This window comes from Chenopodium album, chromosome 2 (assembly GCF_948465745.1).
Source record: "Chenopodium album chromosome 2, dcCheAlbu1.1, whole genome shotgun sequence".
NCBI lineage: Eukaryota > Viridiplantae > Streptophyta > Magnoliopsida > Caryophyllales > Amaranthaceae > Chenopodium > Chenopodium album.
Window position 1 is genome coordinate 71,387,756 of NC_137835.1, and position 24,377 is coordinate 71,412,132.

The 24,377-nt window shown below is 40.1% G+C and overlaps 1 non-coding gene across 1 annotated transcript; it reads left to right on the top strand.

The window, feature by feature from the left end:
- Nucleotides 1–875: 875 nt before the first annotated feature.
- Nucleotides 876–982, top strand: LOC145607329 (small nucleolar RNA R71). The gene has a single exon (XR_014105545.1). It is a non-coding gene; the product is annotated as a small nucleolar RNA R71 (small nucleolar RNA).
- The last annotated feature ends 23,395 nt before the right edge of the window (nt 983–24,377 follow it).

The following is a 24,377-nucleotide window of genomic DNA, read 5'->3' on the forward strand; positions in this document are numbered from 1 at the left end:
AAAAAATCAAAACAGAGTTCTGACGCGTAAATCAGAGATTAGCGCCAGACGCTGACATTAGCGCCAGGCGCTAACGCTAGCGCCAGGCGCCAAGCTTAGCGTCAGGCGCTAATGCTGGCGTTTGGCGCTGACTAAGATATTGACGCGTTTTCTAGAATCAGATAGAAATTGACGTACAGGAGGATAAAATCGTATTTTCCTCAAAAACATTTTTTTGTTCTGATTAAAACTCTAAAAGTCAACAAAAGTCAATTTATCAATGCTAATTGAATTAGGAATGAAAAGAACCTTCTAGAAGAATCTAGAAGACTAAAACCATTCCTAATTGCATTAGGAATGATAAATCTATATTAGGCCCTCCTCTAGATCATTGGGCCGCATATAAGGCTCAAACCGGGCCCAGTTCAGTAATTTGGCCATAACTTCCTCAATATTCATCGGAATTGGGCTTATAATATATCGTCGGAAAGCTCTTTTCAAGCCCTATCCAACTACACTATTATTGGACCCACATCGTGGACCAACCAAACTGGATTGGCTGTTTTCTTAAAATAGGTTTTCAAAAATAGAGAGAAGAGAAAAGAAATTAAAACTATCCGCAACACTAAACTTTTCACACTTTCACTTCATTCGATTATGATTCGACGTGAAAGATACTCATCACTGGGTTTGGTTTTGGGGAGACACAAATGGGTGTCTACACAAACCCTCTCGAATTCCCGTATTGGGAATTGTGTATTGCCATATCTTCGACAACCTGTCCGACATTGTCCACATTTAAATTCATGAATCTCCCACTAGCTGCTGAATCTAGAACTGATCTAGATGAATTTCCAAGTCCATTGTAGAAAGCTTGGATCAATTGCCAATGTGCCAGATTGTGGTGGGGGCATTCTCTCTGTAGATCCTTGAACCTCTCCCAAGCCTCATATAAAGTTTCATCGGCCTCTTGAGCGAAATTCTGAATAGCACTCCTTAGTACAGTTGTTCTCTCTGCAGGGTAATATTTGTTATAGAAATTCAAAGCAAGAGTTTCCCAGTCATTAATACCAAGTGCAGTTTTATTCAAACCATTAAACCATAAATTAGATTTTCCACATAATGAAAAGGGAAAAAGAATCTGCAATGTGAAGATTAGGATATTCACCCGTAGCTCCACTAAATTGCTTCCTCTCTATCATGGTGATAAATTGGGGTTTAATTTCAAATTGCACTCCATCCAGGGCCAGAGTGGGAGTAAGGTGTGGAAAATCTGTGAGCTTTGGCTGCGAGTAGTCACTGAGCTTCATTGCCATCTCTGATTATGAATCTGAAGGAATTTCTGAATCACTAGAATCAGTTGGAGGGTCTCTTCGATTATTGTTTTCCTCAGAACCCGACAGGATTTGTCTATAAATATTCCTTTGCCTATGAAACGAGCGCTCGATCTCAGGATCGAATGGGATGTAACCTGATCTGGAACACCTGGGCATAAACAAAGAACTAAAAGACAAATATGAGAATTGCCTCAAAAAACTAACGTTCTCTAAGACAAGAGGGGATAATCTAGACTACAAGACTTAAGCAGAAAATAAATATAAAATCGTTTCCTAGGCAACGACGCCAAAAATTTGACAGGCTCAAGTCGTATTAACCTAATCAAAAATAAAACCTAATTCCACTAACTATATAGATAGGAAAGAAGGGTCAAACCACAGGGAACCAAGTCAATTTATTCCTAATTAATTAATATAATCTTGATTATAGAGTAAAAATTATTATTATCGAAGGGTAATTAAACTACTAGAAGTAAGAGTAGGAAGGAAATAAAATAAGAGGTAAATCAATGAAGGAAAAACCTAGGGCATAGGTTCACCAATAAACAATATTCCAGGGTAAATCATAATAAGCAATCATCAATGCATCAATTAATCAGAGTATAAAGAGATTTCGCTATGTATTACAATCACAAAGTTAATTTACCGGTATTAAATCTCATCTCTCGAATCTCGACTTAACCATTTATAAATTAGTCCGCCTATTGAAACTAAGCCTAAACATCAATTCTCATCTCTCGAATCTCGAATCAATATTGCCAAACTCATACAATTATATCTGGCCAAACCTAATTGCATAGCATTAAATCAATCAATAGGAAAATAATTAAGCATTGACAATCAACAATCACAAATTACCCCTTCATATTATTTATTAGATCCCCATAAACCCTAGAAATAAAACCACTCACGCATAATTAAATCTAAACTAATTAAAACAATAAAATAAGACATGATGAAAGAATTAAAGAAAATAACTGAAATTAAAAGAGAAGAATTGTAACCAAAAGTAATCTGAATTAAGGAATAGAATTAAGAACAAAGTTTAGAGAATTTTAGAGAGAGAAAATATTCTAAGTAGAGAGAGAAAGTCTAAAAGAGAAGGTAATTCAAAATTACGTACAAAAATCGTACTTAAACATCCCTAAAACAAATCCTAATTGAAAACTAAGATCTCGGCAATCAGGTGCCTCCAAAAACACGCGCCCGATCGGGCGAAGGGCCGTCCGATCGGGCCCGCCTTTTTCTTCAGAGTTCTCCTGGGCAGCCGCGCCCGATTGAGCTAATGCTCACCCGATCGGGCGCGCCTTTACTAATGCCTTCTTCTGCGCGCCCGCCCGATCGGGCGCAAGCTTGCCCGATCGGGCCCGGTCTCTTTCTCGAGGCTTGGACTTCGATTGGGCTTGATTCATCAGCTCAATCCTGATTTCCTCTTCGGGTCTTGAATACTTGGTCCAAATGCCCCGGTATCACACACCGAGCCCTTAATCACCGGCTCTAACCGGTTCTGGGATTCAAAGATGGTCGTGTCCTCCTAATTTCCGTAGTTGCTCCATGAAAAACCCGGAAAACGCTCCAAATGAGCAATTTCCTACAAAACTCAAGCAAAACTACAAAAACACTAGAAAACACCAATTAGTAATAAAAGTGGCTCTAAAGAGCCAAAAACACTACTAATCATGACCAAGGGACGGGGGTAAAACATTATATAAATTGGACACATCAATAACCTGATCAGTTGTAATCATTAACTCACGAGGTTGTTGGTTCAAAATATAATACCAGCAAAATCGACTCGGGTATATGCCGAAATGAGGCCTAACTCAGAGTGCGATCGCCGAAAGGATACTTAACTGACTATGAAAATAGTGCAGTGGGTGATCAATATTGTACAGTGAACCAGCAACCAGTGCATATCATTGTTTAACAAACATATGCACTGCGGGGGCAAGAGATAAGATAATATGGATAGGATGAAAACAGGGAAAATAAACAAACTGGTAGGATCGTTCGAAATACGAGACCGATAATGATATAAGCTTGTGTATGTAATTGAATTAAGGAATTAAGGCCGATAATGTTACAACCATGTGAAATTAATTTGATAGTTAAATTACGGAATATTGAAATTTTTTATGCGATAATTTAAGTGTAAATTTTTTTACGGAAGGCAAGAATTGCAGATAACTAAGATAAATGTAATTGATAGTTTAGACACCCATTCGTGTCTCCCCAAAACCAAACCCAGTGATGAGTACCTTTCACGTCGAATCATAATCGAATGAAGTGAAAGTGTGGAAGGTCTAGTGTTGCGAATAGTTTTAATTTTCTTTTCTCTTCTCTCTAGACGTGAAAGAAAGAGGTATGAGGCATCAAAGTAAGTACTTTAATGGTTTAAATCAATGTTATGATGTAGAAATCATGTTTAGATTGTTATTATGATATTCCTAGTATCATGTCTAGGACTCTAGGGTAATTTTAATATTAAATATGATTGTTACGATGCTTCCTATGTTCTTCCTAATATTTATTCATGTTAGTATCATGTTAGGGTCAAAGCTTTGATTTTTATTGCTTAGTGACATGCTAGGGTTTGTTATTAATCTTGTTAGTATCATGCCTAGGATCTTGCTATTATTATTATGCTTTAATATTAACATGAACATGATTATGATTATAATTGTTATAATTGTTATGATGATTATGAATATTGTTATTATTACTTTTTTTGATGATAATTATTTTATTATTAATATGATGATTATTTTATTTTATGATTATTATCATGATTATTTCAATTATAATTTATTTTTATGATGATGATTTTTATTATGATCATTATTATGTTGCTTGATGATATTTATTGCTATTGCTTGATCACACCTTTTTATGCATGTTTAAAGGGAATTTGTACTTGTAATCACGCTTAATAAGATAATTAATAATCTTGTTAGGGTTATTGTGATTATAATTCAAGTGATCGCCAATAATAGTTTATTTGTGCATTAATATTCAACCAACATAGATTAAACAGGTTTAGGGTTAAACCTATTGATTGCATGTTAGTCAGAAAGCGCACATGAATACGATCAGAATAAAGTAGAGGCCTATTATTAGGGCAGGTTCAATCTCTTTTAGGTTGGATTTGTACCTTCATCCCCGAACCCTTATTTGGTTCATGACCTTATGGAGTTGACGATCTCTTGGATCGTTAAGGGGTGTAACCGTCATCCTCGTGAACGGTTTACAAGTTCCTAAAAAACTTGTTGGCGACTCTTTTGCTCTATCTTCTTCCCTTTTGGACGCCACCGTAATTTAGTGTATGATCACAGTGGGGTTCAAGCTAGTGGGATTAAAGCTTGAAATTTATTCCCCACAGTTTTTGGCGACTCCACTGGGGAGGATTTCTATTTTAGTTCCTGAATTTGTTTCGGCAATGATTTAAAATGAGTGGATGAGACTCGAAACGTTCTAAGTATTTCATGTGCGTAATTTTGATTAACATTATTGTCATATGCATAAAAAATATCTCATTGGAAAGACCATCCGCAATGAGTTAAAAACATAGGATTTTACACGTAGGAAATTTGAGAAATATCTTTCACAACTAGGACTGAAATAACACCGCGTGAAACTGGAAAATTTTATCGAGCACAGAAAGCTGCTGAGGCATGTGGGAAGTAGCGTCAGGGGCCAGAGCATTGGCGCCAGCATTTTAACCGTAGCGCCAGACGCCAGTATTGGCGCCACGCGCTACAGCTAAAAGCTGGCGCCAGTCTCTTTTTGCTGGCGCCAATTTCCCCCAATACCGAGCCAGAAATATGCGTTCTAATTTCGACCGGTTTTTCGTATTGTTTGCTCGATCCTTCTTCCTGATTAAATTTTTTCTCCCTTTTCTGAAACCCATATGTGTTCTACATATGGACATAACACTCTGGGAATTCATGCTCCATCTACCCGATTGAACGCACCGTGCAACAAAGGGTACATCCGAGATGTTGAATTCACCAAACCATGGAAGCGAGTTTTTTTTTCTAAAGCTCGCGGTGTCCCATCCACTCTCGCCAACCCTTCACGGTTAGGCTTCCGTGCGGTGCATCCGGACAATTAACCATGGACCCTCTATTGACCAAACCATATCCCGAACTTTAGAGAACTAGAGCCATGGTTAGGTTGCAAACGCATTGCATCATATTGTGCCTACTTGACTAATTGTGCATTATTTGTTGTGCATATATATTCTATGTTTCTCTTAACCGTTTGTTGACTTGTGTTGAGACTAAATAAATTAATGACTTAAATAACTTTGCCTAATTAATTAATTAATTAATTTGAGTCAATAAAGTCTAATATTTTAATCGGAATTGATCTAGTACGACTTTAGGTGTACCCTAATTGACAAATAACACCGAAAACAATCCCAGATCGAAGGTCCAATATTGGCGCCAAGGTCTGAGGTGTAGCGCCACATTATGGAGTGTAGCGCCTGACGACAGCTATGTCGTTTGGCGCCAAGCTCCACAGTGTGACGCAAGTCCTGTCGCTTGGCCAATAGTCGGATTATTGGTCGAGTCATCACCTATAGTCTAATTAATCAGTTTTCTATTTAATTCGAATAAACTTTTGTTGTCAATAGTACTTATTTGAGTCAATGATCGAGTCTAGACACTAAGTCCCATGGTCTTATATAAGAGTCCAAGCATGTCACTTACACTCAATGCACACAAAAATCCTCATACTTTGACCATGTTTAAGAGAGTCTTGTGTGCGCGTTTTTCTGTCATTTTTTTAGGGGAGTAAGTCGGATATTAATCCTCCAATAAAAAAAACTATACTTAGTTCCCTAAAAATATATACGTTATTTTTTCCAAAAATATGCACCCTTTTCTTTTTTTCTTTTCCTCCATAAAATAAACCGTAAAGTCAAGTTGATTCGAGTCAAGTAATTAAAACGCAAAATGGTTTAATTTACAGCGCGTGGTCAAGGAAAGAAGGACGGTTAATCAAAGACAACCTCTTCGTACAAGTCCAACTTTTCGACAAACCCATAGCTCGTAAGAGGAAAGCTAAGACTATAATGGCAACACAAGAAGAATTCAATGATCTTAAGAACCAACTGGCTACCGTGACTGAGACACTGAAGCTTCTCGCACTCAAGATTGATGATCCCGTGAAGCAACAACAGACGGACCTCATGCAAGAGAGTCTAAGCAAGTTGTCAAGCGATTACAAGTTTCAAGAGCTTACATCACAAGGGGTCTCGGTGGACAAAGAACTTCTTCCGCAGAAGTTCAATGCCAACGACATCCCAAAATTCAGAGCAATTGACAACCCTTACTTTCATTTAAGAGCATTTGAAACAATCATGAGTATCAAGGGTATTGATCAGAAGGTCTTCCCTTCTCTGTTCTCACTATCTCTCGAGACCGTTTGCACTAATGGTTCTTTTCTCTTGAGAAAGAAAAAACCTCCACCTGGGAGACCATAGCAAACGCTTTCGTTGATAGGTACAAGTGCAACATTTAAGTCGAGACTGACCATAGGGAACTTGAAATCCTCAAGCAAAAAGAGAATGAAGGCTTCACCTCTTTCTTTAACAAGTGGAGAGAAACCTCAGCTAAGATGATTGAGGTGCCAAGTGAAAAAGAGTCTGTGAGACTGTTCATAAAAAATCTCGAAGAAAAATATTCCAAGCATCTCAAATATCAAAATAACCTCCATACCTTCAAAGCCGTTTATGACATTGGGATCAATATTGAAGATGACTTGGCTAAATTAAAAGTTGCCAACAATAACTCCAACAGTGGGTGGAAAGGAAAGAAGAACGACAATCCTTCTTCTTCCAAAACCGCCCACTCAAACAATGTTAGAACCTTTAATTTAGGAGAAGTCCTTGCCATGAACAATCAAGGACAGAAGAAACCATTTAGGAGGAACTTCACTCCTATTGGCATGAGTTATGACACCGCATTTGATCGATTAAATGCAAAAGGTCTTATAACTCCTATTGGACCATTTGGGGACACACCAGTTGAGAAGAGGTCGGCTAATTGGAACCCCAATGCACACTGCAAGTATCACCAAGGTAGGGGCCATCTCACTGAAAACTGTTGGAAGCTTAGGGGAAGCTATCCAAGACCTAATCGACAACAACAAGCTGCCGTTGCCCCTTGCCAGTAAGAAGCCAAGCATTGACAATGCACCTCTCGCTCATACCCTGGCTATCTCTGATGAGAAAAATGAGGTTGACCCCTCATCTCTTATTAGACCTGTCAAAGAAATCCGTGTCAAAGAAAAAGAAGAGGAAATCTTTTTCGATGTCAAGGATAACCTTCCAGAACTGGCAAATAAGGAAGATATACAATTGCTCACACTGTCTATGAGGGAGGTATCGCAGCTACTACGCGAAGCTCTCAGAACTATGAACGAACTCTATAAGAAATATGATGAGCTTCCACTTCTGAAAGATGAACCTAAAAGAGAATTCACACCAGTGAGAACGATTTATGAGGAAAAGTACTTTCCCTTACAAGTCACTGAAAAACCCAAGAAGAGCAATAGAATCTACCCTCCAATTGGGATCCCATATGCACAAATGTTCAAAATGCTCTCCGAAAGTGGCGAGATCAAACCTCTCGAACCGAGACCATTCGAATCATTAAAAAGGGCAGACAAATATTACTGTCAGTATCATCAATCAGGGGGTCATACTATAGAAAACTGTTTCAAATTCAAGGATTTGGTTCAGAAAATGATTGATGAAAAGAAACTAGTCCAAGTTCAACAAGAAGAGGTTGCAACCATCAATGGAGTTTGGGACAGTGATGAAGAAGATGTCTATCTAAAAGACATAGTAGGACCTTCACCTTCTGTGTCATACACCACAGATGACATTTGGGCTGAAGAAGACTCATCGATAGACGTCCTCACAAGATCCGGGAGAATGCAACCTCCCGTTTCAACACAACCTATGCCAACCACACAACAAGTTCCCATACCTATCATTGAAGACAATGATATTGTTAAGCAGTTTAAGAAGACAAAGGTTGAGATGAATGTATGGAAACTTCTGGCAACATCTCAAGAACATAGGTTGGCTGTAATGAATGCCTTGGACAAAATCGGGATAGATTCTGACACTACTCCCGAGGGACTAGCCAACTTCCTCACAAGTGACCTTCCTAGTCCGATTAATTTGATCACCTTTTCTGAAAAAGATTTACCCCCGGAAGGTGACAAACATTACAAGGCATTAAACCTCACAGTAGTTTGCAAGAGGATGAATGTTCAATTCCTATGACTGTTGTAGACAATGGATCGGCTATCAATGTCTGTCCACTTAGAACTGCGAGGATGCTCGGCATAAGGGACGAAGATTTAACTCCGTCCACACAAGGAATAAGGGCCTACATACGACAATACTCGTCGTCAAGCTCTTGGCAAGATTACCCTAAATGTAACGGCAGGAGCAATAGAACATGCTACTACTTTCCAAGTAGTAGACATCAAAGCTTCATTCAACTTATTGTTGGGACTCCCTTGGCTTCATGATCTAAAGGCCGTCCCTTCATCTCTTCACCAACAAGTAAAATCTATAGTTGGGGGAATTCCAATCACCATAGATGCTTCGCCTATGAGAATCAAATCCATAGAGAATCCAATTATTAATGTGGAGCACGACGAGGATGATGAGGATTTATGGGGCTTTAACGAAGAAGTCTCCTTAATCTAGGAGGATGAAAGGACCCCTCTTTGCCATGACCCCCATTCAAGAAGAAAGGAATGGCAAAACCGCTGGAGTCACTTGGCCTCCCTAAGTTAGATACTTTCGGACTTGGTTTCGAACCGACTCGGAAAGATCTCAAGCGAGCCCAGGAAAAGTCGAAAGCACGTAGGGACGCTTGCATTCAAAAGAAAGAAATTCCAATGGATCAGTACCCTCTTACGCTTAATGGTCAGTTCATAAAAGAAGGAGAGGATTATCCATGCCATGAATTTCCCGAGCCATTCGTTGTAAACGGCATACGACAACCGGGATTCGAGATTTTCTTGGATTGCTACTTCACTGATGAAATCCCAACTCCCGTCCACAAGGAGAAAGCACCCCCATGCTTTGACTTTAACATCATGGGATTACTGTTCGGGCAAGAAAAGAAAGAGCCAACTTATAAAGAAGATAACTCCTCGCTCATTCAAAAAGTCCTACAAAGTGAAAGCTTGGATCCCTCGAAGCTAATTACTCCACCTGAAGGATCACTACAAGGGTGGCGCAGGACTATCAAGGTGACTACTCCAAGCGGAAGGAAAATATCCATCACGACAGGGCAAGGATCGATGTTTGAAAAGTCGTCTGAGTCTGAGTCTGAGTCTCTCCCTCTAGAGTTTTCTAAGTCTTTAGCAGTAACACCTCCCCCTCTTATTTCTTCTCCTTGAATAGTTAGTGATCCATTCCCTGAGGACATATCACTCTTTGATGTAATGATCTCAGAGTATAATAATATTTCTCATTCTCCTTACTTCTTGTGTTCTTCTCTAACCCAAGATGACGAGCATTGCTTAGCTAACGATGAAAAAGACAAAGAAATTATTAAAGCAATGGAAACACTCAAAAAGAAAACACCGGTAATTGAAGAAACTGAAACAGTTGATATCTCAAATGATTCAACTCATAAAAGAGAAGATAAAAGCGGATTAACATTGAATAAACAAGAAAGAACCGATTTAATTAACTTACTTAAAGAATTCATCGATGTATTCGCTTGGTCATATGAAGATATGCCAGGCATTAATAGAGAAATAGCTCAACACACTATACCACTAATTCCAGGAATGAAACCTGTAAAACAAAAGTTACGTCGAATGAAACCTGACGTAGCACTTAAAATAAAAGTAGAAGTTCAAAAACAAATAACTGCATGGGTCGCCAACGTCGTCCCAGTTCCGAAGAAAGACGGAAGGGTAAGGATGTGTGTCGACTATCGAGATCTAAATAAGGCAAGTCTAAAGGACGACTTCCCTTTGCCACACATCGATATTCTGGTAGATAACACGGCAAATCACGCGCTTCTTTCTTTTATGGATGGATACGCTGGTTACAACCAGATTCTCATGGCAGAAGAAGACATGGAGAAAACAACCTTTATAACGTCATGGGGCACTTACTGCTACACGGTAATGCCATTCGGGTTGATAAACGCGGGTGCTACTTACCAACGTGCAACAACTGCCTTACTCCATGACATGATGCACAAAGAAGTCGAAGTATATGTTGACGACATGATTGTAAAATCAAAAGACCGTCCAGGCCATCAAGTAGCCTTAAGGAAATTTTTCGAAAGGCTAAGAAAATATAATATGAGGTTGAATCCATCTAAGTGTGCTTTTGGAGTCACCTCAGGCAAGCTCTTGGGTTACGTCATAAGCTCTAGAGGAATAGAGGTAGACCCAACCAAGATCAAAGCAATCATGTCCATGCCACCGCCCAAGACTGAGAAACAGATTCGAGGATTTATTGGCCGGTTGCAATACATAAGTAGGTTCATATCAAAACTGACGACGATATGTGAACCAATCTTCAAAAAACTCAAGAAGAATGTACCAGTAATATGGGATGACGAGTGTCAAAAAGCCTTTGAAAAGATCAAAGCCTATCTCGCAAATCCTCCCGTATTAGCACCAGCACTTCCCGGAATACCTCTTAGGTTATATTTGACGGTTACCAAAGAGACAATGGGAGCTATGCAAGCACAAGAAGTAGAAGGCAAAGAGAACGCAATTTACTACCTAAGCAAGAAGATGCTCGAATACGAAGCACGCTACACACCGCTCGAGAAATTGTGCCTCGCCTTGGTGTGGTCCACAACTAAGTTAAGTTGGATAGTCAATCTATCCCAGTTTGATGTAAGATTCATGCCACAAAAAGCTATCAAAGGATCCGTGGTGTCAGACTTTCTAGCAGATTTTCCAATAGAAGACTCGACGCCAATACAAGACAATGAATTTCCAGATGAAGACCTAATGGTTACTGAAGATGATACTTGGACCTTGTACTTCGACGGAGCCTCAAACCAAAAGGGATGTGGCGTTGGAGTGTTACTAGTATCACCTAAAGAGGAGCATGTTCCAATCTCCATAAATCTTGATTTCGACGTTACCAACAATGCTGCTGAATATGAAGCATGCGTGGTAGGCCTTGAAACAGCTTTGGCATTGGGAGTAAAGAAGTTAAGGATATTCGGAGATTCTTCTTTGATCATCAATCAGATATCTAAGAGGTGGAAAGTAAGGAGCGAAAGTCTAGCCCCTTACCAAACCTATCTAGAAACTCTTACCGATCAGTTAGAGAAGGTAGAATACACATATCTACCTAGAGAAGAAAAACCAATTTACTGATGCTTTGGCAAGACTAGCCTCAATGGTTAGGATTCCCACGGAAATCGAACAAATGCCTTTAACTATAGAAAAAAGACACAAACCAGCATACATCTAAGCCATAGAAGACGACGAAGTAGTCCAAGGCGAAGAAGAAGAAGAAGAACCGTGGTACACGGACATACTCAATTATGTCACCAATGGAGAATACCCTCCTCATGCTGACAAAAGAGCTAAACGAGCATTAAGACTTTTGGCTTCTCAATATGTACTCATAGACAACGAGCTACATAAAAGGATACCTAAGGGTCGAGCTCTCCTATGTGTAGGAAAGAAGGATTCACAAAGAGCAATGAGGATAGTCCACGAAGGAATCTGTGGCACTCATATAAATGGCAAAATGTTAGTCCAAAAGATAATGCGAGAAGGATATTATTGGACTACGATGAAATGGAATTGCCATCAATACGTAAAAAGATGCCCTAAGTGCCAAATTTATGCCAATTTACAACATGTTCCTCCATCTTTGCTCTACACCTACACATCGCCATGGCCATTCTCTACATGGGGAATTGACATCATTGGAAAAATCACTCCCCCAGGAACAGGAGGCCACGAATATATCCTAGTAGCAATCGATTACTTCACAAAGTGGGTCGAAGCGCAATCATACGCTAATCTCACTGCAAAATATGTAGCACTCTTTGTCGAGAGAAATATTATTTGTCAATACGGGGTCCCACATGAAATGATAAGTGACAATGGAACTCACTTTCAGGCCGAATGTGAAGAATTGCTACAAAAATACGGCATTCAACATCATCATTCTTCCCCTTACAGACCTCAAGCAAATGGAGCAGTCGAGGCAGCTAATAAAAATCTAAAGACTATCATCGAAAAAGTGACGGAGAATTATAAGGATTGGCCTGACAAACTTCACTTTGCATTGTGGGGTTACCGCACGTCAATCCGTACATCAACAGGAAATACGCCATTTTCCTTGGTATATGGAATGGATGTCGTACAACCTGTCGAACTAGAAATACCATCTCTACGCATAACGTTAGAGAGTAAACTCGATGAAGTTGAATGGACTAGGGCAAGATATGAAGAATTGATTCTACTCGATGAGAAACGACTAGAAGCTCTACATCACACTCAGTGTTACCAAACTCGTATGGCTAGGCATTTTAATAAGAAGGTCAAGACAAGAAATATCAAAGTAGGAGACTTGGTGTTAAAAGCACTAAGGAAAAATGTTTTAGATCCAAGGGGTAAATTTAGAACTAATTGGTCTGGACCCTACATTGTCAAAACAATCCTGTCAGGAGGTGCAGCAAAATTAACTGATATGGATGGCAATGAATTCTCAAACATGACAAATCTTGACCAACTTAAGAAATACTACCCATAATTACTTGAGCAGGATACTTAAGAGAGCAACGTTCGACCTGATTCCTTAAGAAAGGATACGTAGGCAACCCTTTACGGGTGCGGCCACTTTATTTTTCGACATCTCCGTGTTCCAGAATTAATTAAAAATTCAATGGAAGATCGGCGAATTATCGGCGTCGCAGAGAAGAGCTTGGCGCCAGCCAACAACCATCAGCGCCAGCCGATGAAATTGGCGCCAAGCGCCAGACTTCAATGACAGGCGCCAATTGCAAATAACTGGCGCCAATTTGGAAATAAATTCTGGGCGAATTTCGTTGTTTTTCGGAAATTTTTCGACTTCCGTACTCGAAGAATTTCCGGAAAATTAATTTTTTTTCGGTTTTCATTGCTTTAATAAAAAAAATTTAAAGTACATAATTTAATTAAAAGCTGAAATTTCATTAATAAAATAAACTTACATTATTGATGGAATTTAAATAAAGCTGAAATAAACTTTAAATAAAAAATAATAAACTAAGTCTAATAATTTAAAGCTAAGCAATGCTCCTAATATTTCTTTTCCTTTCTAGCCCTTTTCCAATTTTTGTCTGCTTACTCCTCCTCATCCATAACTTTAGCTAGTAGGAATCCTTTAGAGGACCTACATTAAATTTTGGAGTAGATAGTCTCCCCTTCAGCTAACACTCCATGCTTCTTTTCCACCCAAGCCTTTTTATCTGTGGTGTTAGCTTTCCTTTTCCCTTTATCTTTGGTAGCATTTTTCTTCCTAGGCATTGCAGGTGTTTTGAATTCAATTCTTGCACCTAAGCGTTCCTTGGCAGGAATCACCCTGTCACCTAGACGATTCTTCACATCAGTTCTACCCTGATCCTTCGAAGACTTCTTCAGCAACCACTTCTTTACATCATTGGGCAAAGAAGAAGGAACATTTTGGGTAACCACTTCCCACAAAGGTCTAGCACTCCAGTAAGCATCGAATCTGTCCACTTCTTGAGAAACAGGGTACTCATAGGGAGGACGAAGATCCCCGGAAGGAATATTCTGAAGCTAGCCGTATTGTCTTTTTACCCTGCAGGGGTAATAATAAGTCACACGAGACAAACTTTGAAGATGGCAGAAAGGTTGCTTGTTAACACCAACCATCCTTTCTATCTTCCACCATGGGACGACCCACTTGATAGAAAAATCACGAGATTTGAAGACTTTTTTCCACCCATGGCGCCCAATTTTAGGGATGCGTTTCTTCCTTCTCACGAAGCAATTAGGAGTATACTTCTCAATATCGTCCGGAGGGCTAATTAATCCTAGCCTTTCCATTAGCCACATCTGTAAAAAAGTTGCAATACAAATAAATTATTATTACAATACAAAAATATATTTTTTGATTTCTGTAATTAAAAATATTATTTTTCTACCTGTAATAAAATTGGAGGGCCGCGAAAAGGTGCTTTTGGGTCCCTTTTCAGTTCATCAAGACTAATCATAATCTCTCCAACTATCAATGGCATTGGATTTCTCCCTGATTCAATTTGTTCTAAAACAGTGGTTATAATTGATTGACCTTCATTATTTTTACCACTACTAAGGAAAAATTGATTAAGCATGCAAAATAGGAACTCCCTTCTTCTATATATATGAAAAGATTCAGAAAGAGGTTTATCAAAATAATGGCGTGCAAATTCTTTCAAATTAACTATATTGCCATCTACTATTTTTGATAAATCCCTTTCTTTTAAATTAAAGAAGCGCTCAAAATCCTTATAATAGTATGCATCTACTCTAGGGATTACTATGAGGTCTATTGCAGGGAAGCCTAAGATAGCACCAAATTCCTCTAGCAAAGGGCTAATCTCATCATACCCTATTCTGAAACAATGAGTATCTATATTCCAAAATTCTAGAGCGGTATGTATGAAATCTAAGTCAAGATCTACCCCTTTGATGCCATAAATTCCCCCCCAAGTGAAATAAATCTAATTCTTTTCTCTCCCTAGCATTAAGATATCGACACCATTCATGAGTGTATTGGGTGAAGGTTTTTGTGACTAAAGACATGGTTACTATTTTTTATAAAGCAAAGAATACTTTTATTCGCTGGAATTATGAGAAGAATCGGTTGAGCAGGGGGTTATTTATACACAAATTGCGAGAAGTTTTAATCAGAATGAAATACAGTATCAGCGTTAATTGGCGTCAAAACCCCGTAATTGGCGCTAGCCGCCAGCGCTTGGCGCCACACGCCAAGTGTAGCGCCATATTGTGGCGCCAGCTGGCGCCAAATTGTCACAACAGACGCGCGTGCTTAACTTGCGTTTTTAATCCCAAACTCGAGTCGACTAATGACTTTATGGCTCCGTTTATTTTTCCTAAACATCTTTTTCATCCTTTTTCTTAATTAATTAAAATAGCTATTATTTCTAATTATATTATTATTTTTTGGACTTTTTTTAAATTAAATTCCAAACACCCGACATTTTATTTGATCTTTTCCTTTTTATTTTTTCTTTTTGGGGGAGAGAATCGGATACCCTCCATCAATAATAAAAATGACGGAATTTTTTGCGCAAAATTGTTTGTCACACTTCTCTTGAACACATAATAATAACAAACAAATAAACTCATAATAGCATAAATATACAAAATGTGTCTATAAATAATGAGTTTAAGGCAAAGTTCTATGAAAAGTCAAAATAAAATATACACAGGAACAAACTACGGCGCTGGAGGACGTAGGCCCATCATATCATAAAACAGCGCCGTACGAGGAGTCACCTCTCCACCAGCTCCAGCTCCAGCTCTAGTCTCCGTAGGAGGAGGAAGACTCAATTTAGGACCACTCCACCCAGGATCAACCTGAGGCTGAGGCTGCGCAGGCTGCCGCGATGACGAGCCTACCTCGTACATCCCACCACCTCTGAAAGCCGAGTTACCCTCTCCTACCGGCGCAGCATGAGCACCCTTAGAAGAAGATCCCGATCCCTCTGCAACGTCAGCGCGAGTAGCCTCAGAGCGACCACCGCTACCCCCTGATGAAGTACAACGACGTCTCGAGCTGGACCTTGCCGGATCCCTCCGCCCCTCAGGTCTCGCGCGGGTGTGAGAAGCAATAGGATGACCCTACAAAAAGAATTAAATCAGAAACAAGGCAAAATTGAAGCGGTAATGCAAAAACATATAAAGAAAGATTACCTCTCGGGTGATGTCATCCTGACGGCAAGTGGCCGCATTCCTCATCCGGACGAGCTGGCTCCGGAAGGCATCTATACATCGTGCCATCGCCGAAACCACCTCGCGTGAAAACTGTTAGAAAAATAAGTCAGTAAACATGCATGATGCATGGACAAAAACAAAAATTGTGGATAACTAGGCTTACTCGAGTCTGGTGGCGAGGAATCGACTTCTCTACGAAGCGCTCGCCCTCGGGAGCAGGAGAAATCATCTCCTTAATCGGCCCGTACATCCCCTGGTAGTGGATGGACATACTAGGTGGCACAAACTCAGCATTACCGTCTTGATAAACAACAAAAAGTCAGTAAAATATTACTTGGGGGCTACTTCATGGAAAGTAAAAGCTGAAAAATATTACCCTCACATCCTCGGCCGGTACGGGGGCTGGAGCTAACAACGGTAGTAGCTCCTCATCATAGCACTGCCCAGGGATCACATAGGATCGCCAAGGGGTACCAGCTCCCTACAATTGCGCCTCGTCGAACATATGACGTGGTGGAGCAGCAGGAACGACGAAGACATCAGAGGAATGCTGTCTAGCAACCCTCTCTCCTAAGTACGCAATCGCTCCATAAGTCCCCAAGAAATAGCGACGCTCAGCAGAATACTGTGCGGCTAATCCAGGGACTGTCCAACCGCCCTACGGCCGGTACACCACCTCAGGACCCTACAACGAACATCAATCAGGCGAGAGTATACCTAAAGCATCGCGAAAAAGCAAATAAACAATAAAAGTCGTACCGCGATGATCCAGTTCCGCACATGTGTAGTAGACATATCCACATGGTGGCTGCCCCAAGAGGCGCTCTCAAGAAATCCCCGCGGCGATGGTCTCGCCGACGCAACAGAAGGGAAGTGCTCGTAGAACCAGATCTACAAAGAGTTAAAAGTGTGAGTAAATGCTAGCTAATATGTAGAGCTAAACTTTATAAGGAATAATGTTTACCTCTACGACCTTCCAAAAGGCAGACAAAGTGACGTTCGTCCTAAAGGACCGGTGTCGACACCAGTCCCTCGGCGCACGAACAAAGTCAGCATAGGCCAAGCTGGCCCAGTCATAAGTCCCGATCCGATGAAGATCACGGACAACAGGAAGATAGTAAAGCAACGCCCTACTACCTTTGTCAGGGGAGAATGTCCCTGACAACAACATCGGCGCAAAGATGCGCACCCGCTGCTCTCGGGTGGTCGCATCGTCATCAAGAGCCGCTGCCAGCGTCGAGCGGCGAATTCCCCTAGCGCTAAACTGAGTCGTCTCGACCTCAGCTCGGGCCTGAATAGCGATCGGCCCCAACAGCTCCTCGACCTCCAAAGAAAAGACGTCGATTCCACTGTCAAACGGCAGTGGCACAGAGTTGAACTCCAGTCGTGTGATGAGACTGAAGTCCGTAGGGGTGACCATCATCTCGCCCCAAGGGAAATGGAAGGTGTTGGTGGTGTCCCAGAAGAACTCAACCAAAGCGCGCACTACATGATGACCCCCGCTGGAGGCAACCATAGCCTCAGAGGTCTCGAACAGATTCCCATAGGAGTCTCGTCTCGAGATACCTGGCGATGTACATCCTGTACAAATCGCCCAAACCATCACAGCCGGAGCCATGATGCCGCGTCCTCCCGGGCCTTATGCCCCGTCTCACCCTCTCAGAAATGTGGTGGACGGGGGTGAAGAACAGGGTCCGCTCATCCCACTCCGGAAGTCGACCAAGCGAAGTGGAAGGCGTGACGTCATCCTCTACGGGCTCATGCTCCCGTCTGGTGTTTCGGGACCGTGAACCCGAACCTCGTTGTCTAGCCATGCTACATTGTGCAAAAACATCATAAATTGAGGTTCTATAGTGTCTAAGGTTCGCCTAGCCGCATGATACTATGTTCGCAAAAAACAGAGTACGTAGTACTAAATCAGAGCACAAATTCAAATTGAGCATAACGACATTTTTCAAGCAATCAAACAATTTCTTGCAATACTATAGTAATTATTGTGACAAATTGGACAAGAATTGCTAGCAAAAACATCAAGAACAAGTCACATTGTTCTTCACGACCTTAAGAGGTCCAACAATGGCAAATTGCTCATTTCTTCACCAAATTGAGTCAAACAAGTATCAAATTACTCCCAAGGCAATATATAAACATAATCAAGCAATTTCATGGCATAAAACTTGACAAACAAAGCAAATTGAGCATTATACATTTCAAATTTTCATGAAATTCGTGAATAAAACATGCCAAAAATTTATGAAAACCGATGTGAGTTTAAAGAAAACTTACATAGATTGGGAAAATAGATGAAAAGAGCTTTGATTTTCAACAAATTTGAGCAAATTCGGTTGAGAAACGAGCAAGAACCGAGCAATTGAAGTTTTCGGATTTTTTCGAGCAAAATCGCGATGAGCAGCCAACAAAATGAAGAGGAAAGGGGTATTTAAGGAAATCCCCGTGCCGGCGCCAAGCCCAATGCATTGGCGTCATAAATTTGGCTTGGCGCCTGGCGCCAATCTCAGCGCCTGGTGCTAAGACTAATTAACTGGCGCTGATGGCTTTTCAGTGGCGCCAGATCACCCAGCCACCTGGTGGGGTAGTTCTACCTTTCTGCAAATTATTTTGGGTTCCTTGGTACGCCAGTTAGCCCCTCTAATCAATTTGACATGATTTAGTAATCGGCTTGATTACATAAAGTGATCGACCTGATGAAAGATCGTCTCACTTAGCTTAAAGCGCCTAAGCATTGGCTCATTAACAAAAGGCACCGACATACTGGTTCATTCGCAAAGAGGCACTGACATATAGGTTCAAAAGCAAAAGGGCACCGACGTACAGGTTCAAAGCAGTAGAAATGTCGACGTACAGGCATAGCGGAAGCAAAGTTCAGGCGAACTTTTAAAGATCGATAGGCGTCGATCTTCGGTAATTTCCTTTGGAAAATTATCGCATCAAAAGAGGATGACTTCAAGTGAGGATATCTTCGACGACATTCCCTAGCTTGCGGAGAGTTGTCACAAACAACTAAAGGTAATTTCGGGCGAAGTTGTCTTCGATCATATTCCCTTAGTTATGGAAGATGGTCATAATGCGGATGGAGATTGTTTCGAGAGAAGCAATCTTCGATAGTATTCCCTTGGACGTGGAATATTATCAATGCGGATGGAGATTGTTTCGAGTGAAATAATCTTCGATAGTATTCCCTTAGACGTGGAATATTATCAATGCGGATGGAGATTGTTTCAAGAGAAGCAATCTTCGATAGTATTCCCTTAGACGTGGAATATTATCAATGCGAAGGAGGATCGTTTCAAGCGAAGCAATCTTCCAATTGGAAGCAGTTACAGGCGTAGAAGTTTTCAAGCGGGATGGCATTCTCTAGCTTGTAGAAGGTCAGCAAAATGAATCGGTTACTTTCAGAGACGAGTGCTCGACGGTGCAAGATACGCGTTTCTCAACTCTTTTATCTGTTTAACTAACGCTAGTTTTGCAGGTATCGGCGTTACAAGATTGATTTAGGATCGCAGAACGTTCTGAATCATTCTCCGTCCCCTATCGATACTTTGACTTTTGTTTTTGAAACCTGCGTTTCTCCAAACTCAGTCAAAGTGGGGGCTTCTGTAGACACCCATTCGTGTCTCCCCAAAACCAAACCCAATGATGAGTACCTTTCACGTCGAATCATAATCGAATGAAGTGAAAGTGTGGAAGGTCTAGTGTTGCGGATAGTTTTAATTTTCTTTTCTTTTCTCTCTGTTTTTGAAAACTTGTTTTAAGAAAATAGCCAATCCAGTTTGGTTGGTCCATGATATGGGTCCAATAGTAGTGTAGTTAGATGGGGCTTGCAAAGACCTTTCCAACGATATATTATAAGCCCAATTCCGATGAATATTGAGGAAGTTATGGCCAATTTACTAAACTGGGCCCAGTTTGAGTCTTATGTACGGTTTTAGTCTTCTAGAAGGTTCTTTTCATTCCTAATTCAATTAGCATTGATAAATTGACTTTTGTTGACTTTTCAGAGTTTTAATCAAAATCAAATAGCATTTTCGAGGAAATTATATGATTTTATCCTCCAGTACGGCAAACTTATCTGATTTTCGAAAACGCGTTGAAAATGGGCTTGGCGCCTGACCCCAAGCTTTGGTGCCTGGAACCAGGTCTGGCGCCTGGCGCTAGCCATTGGCGCCTGGCGCTAGTGTTGGTGTCTGGCGCCAGTTAGCCACGGTGTGCGCCAACTCTGTTTTTTGTGCGTCAGATTCTGTTTTGTTTATTTTTTCTTTTTGGCTGATTTTCTCTATAAATATAGTATTAAAAACTCCGTTTTCAATCATCTACAATCATCTACATTCATCATTCACCAATTCTCATCATTCACGAATTCTCATCTACATTCATCTACAATCAGTTTTAATTAGCATTCTTTAATCTTTCAATTTTCTCTTTTTCTTTCTTTCTCTAAATTTTGCTTTTCATACAAAATTCTGCATTCACAAAATCTAGAACACCTAGCCATATTCGAAGTTGCCTTCGCCCTAGACGTGAAAGGTTTAATTTATGAGGGTTTGGTCCCAAATCTCTCTTTCAATTATTTAATTTAATTGTTTGTTTATTATTTTCCTTGAAGTTAATAACGTGTGTATTTTGTTATTAGAAAGAGGTACGAGGCATCAAAGTAAGTACTTTAATGGTTTAAATCAATGTTATGATGTAGAAATCATGTTGAGAGTGTTATTATGATATTCCTAGTATCATGTCTAGTGTAATTTTAATATTTAATATGATTGTTATGATGCTTCATATGTTCTTCCTAATATTTATTCATGTTAGTATCATGTTAGGGTTAAAACTTTGATTTTTATTGCTTAGTGACATGCTAGGGTTTGTTATTAATCTTGTTAGTATCATGCCTAGGATCTTGATATTTTTATTATGCTTTAATATTAACATGAACATGATTATGATTATAATTGTTATAATTTATGATGATTATAAATATTATTATTATTATTTTGATGATATTTATTTATTATTATGTTGCTTGATATTTATTGTTATTGCTTGATCACACCTTTTATGCATGTTTAAAGGGAATTTGGTACTTGTAATCACGCTTAATAAGATAATTAATAATCTTGTTAGGGTTAATTGTGATTATAATTCAAGTGATCGCCAATAATACATTTATTTGTGCATTATATTCAGCCAACATAGATAAACAGGTTTAGGGTTAATCCTATTGATTGCATGTTAATCAGAAAGCGCACATGAATACAATCAGAAAAAAGTAGAGGCCTATTATTAGGTTAGATTAAATCTCTTTTAGGTTGGATTTGTACCTTCATCCCCGAACCCTTTTTTGGTTCAAGACCTTATGGAGTTGACGATCTCTTGGATCGTTAAGGGGTGTAACCTTCACCTCGTGAACGGTTTACAAGTTCCTAAAAAAAAGTATGGTCCCATGGTCTTATACAAGAGTCCAAGCATGTCACTTACACTCAACGCACACACCAATCCACAAACTTTGACCATGTTTAAGAGAGTCTTGTGTGCGCGTTTTTCTGTCATTTTTTTTAGGGGGGTAAGTCGGACATTAATCCTCCAATAAAAAAAAACTATACTTAGTTCCCTAAAAATATGTACGTTATTTTTGCCAAAAATATTCACCCTTTTCTTTTATTCTTTTCCTCCTTAAAATAAACCGTAAAGTCAAGTTGATTCGAGTCAAGTAATTAAAACGCAAAATGGTTTAATTTACAGCGCGTGGTCAAGAAAGGAAGGACGGTTAATCAAAGACAACCTCTTCGTACAAGTCCAACTTTTCGACAAACCCATAGCTCGTAAGAGGAAAGCTAAGGCTATAATGGCAACACAAGAAGAAGTCAATGATCTTAAGAACCAACTGGCTACCGTGACTGAGACACTGAAGCTTCTCGCACTTAAGATTGATGATCCCGTGAAGCAACATCAGATGGACCTCATGCAAGAGAAGTTAAGCAAGTTGTCTAGCGACTACAAGTTTCAAGAGCTTACATCACAAGGGGTCTCGGTGGACAAAGAGCTTCTTCCGCAGAAGTTCAACGCCAACGACATCCCAAAATTCAGAGCAATTGACAACCCTTACTTTCATTTAAGAGCATTTGAAACAATCATGAGTATCAAGGGTATTGATAAGAAGGTCTTCCCTTCTCTGTTCTCACTATTTCTCGAGACCGTTTGCCAACAATGGTTCTTTTCTCTCGAGAAAGAAAAGACCTCTACCTGGGAGTCCATAGCAAACGCTTTCGTTGATAGGTACAAGTGCAACATTCAAGTCGAGACTGATCATAGGGAACTTGAAATCCTCAACAAAAATGATTGAGGTGCCAAGTGAAAAAGAGTCTGTGAGACTGTTCATCAAAAATCCCCAAGAAAAATATTCCAAGCATCTCAAATATCAAAATAACCTCCATACCTTCAAAGCCGTTTATGACATTGGGATCAATATTGAAGATGACTTGGCTAAGTTAAAAGCTGCCAACAATAACTCCAACAGTGGCTGGAAAGGAAACAAGAACGACAATCCTTCTTCTTCCAAAACCGCCCACTCAAACAATGTTAGCACCTTTAATTTAGGAGAAGTCCTTGCCATGAACAATCAAGGACAGAAGAAACCATTTAGGAGGAACTTTACTCCTATTGGCATGAGTTATGACACCGCATTTGATCGATTAAATGCAAAAGGTCTTATAACTCCTATTGGACCATTTGGGGACCCACCAGTTGAGAAGAGGTCGGCTAATTGGAACCGCAATGCACACTGCAAGTATCACCAAGGTAGGGGCCATCTCACTGAAAACTGTTGGAAGCTTAAGGAAGCTATCCAAGACCTAATCGACAACAACAAGCTGTCGTTGCCTCTTGCCAGTAAGAAGCCAAGCATTGACAATGCACCTCTCGCTCATACCCTGGCTATCTCCGATGAGGAAAACGAGGTTGACCCCTCATCTCTTATTAGACCTGTCAAAGAAATCCGTGTCAAAGAAAAAGAAGAGGAAATCTTTTTTGATGTCAAGGATAACCTTCCAGAACCGGCAAATAAGGAAGATATACAATTGCTCACACTGTCTATGAGGGAGGTATCGCAGCTACTACGCGAAGCTCTCAGAGCTATGAACGAACTCCATAAGTAATATGATGAGCTTCCACTTCCAAAAGATGACCCTAAAAGAGAATTCACACCAGTGAGAACGACTTATGAGGCAAAGTACTTTCCCTTACAAGTCACAGAAAAACCCAAGAAGAGTAATAGAATCTACCCTCCAATTGGGATCCCATATGCACAAATGTTCGAAATGCTCTCCGAAAGTGGCGAGATCAAACCTCTCGAACCGAGACCATTCGAATCATTAAAAAGGACAGACAAATATTACTGTCAGTATCATCAATCAGGGGGTCACAGTATAGAAAACTGTTTCAAATTCAAGGATTTGGTTCAGAAAATGATTGATGAAAAGAAACTAGTCCAAGTTCAGTAAGAAGAGAATGCAACCTCGCGTTTCAACACAACCTATGCCAACCACACAACAAGTTCCCATACCTATCATTGAAGACAATGATATTGTTAAGCAGTTTAAGAAGACAAAGGTTGAGATGAATGTATGGAAACTTCTGGCAACATCTCGAGAACATAGGTTTGCTGTAATGAATGCCTTGGACAAAATCGGGATAGATTCTGACACTACTCCCGAGGGACTAGCTAACTTCCTCACAAGTGACCTTCCTAGTCCGATTAATTTGATCACCTTTTCTGACAAAGATTTACCCCCGGAAGGTGACAAACATTACAAGGCATTAAACCTCACAGTAGTTTGCAAGAGGATGAATGTTCAATTCCTATGACTGTTGTAGACAATGGATCGGCTATCAATGTCTGTCCACTTAGAACTGCGAGGATGCTCGGCATAAGGGACGAAGATTTAACTCCGTCCACACAAGGAATAAGGGCCTACATACGACAATACTCGTCGTCAAGCTCTTGGCAAGATTACCCTAAATGTAACGGCAGGAGCAATAGAACATGCTACTACTTTCCAAGTAGTAGACATC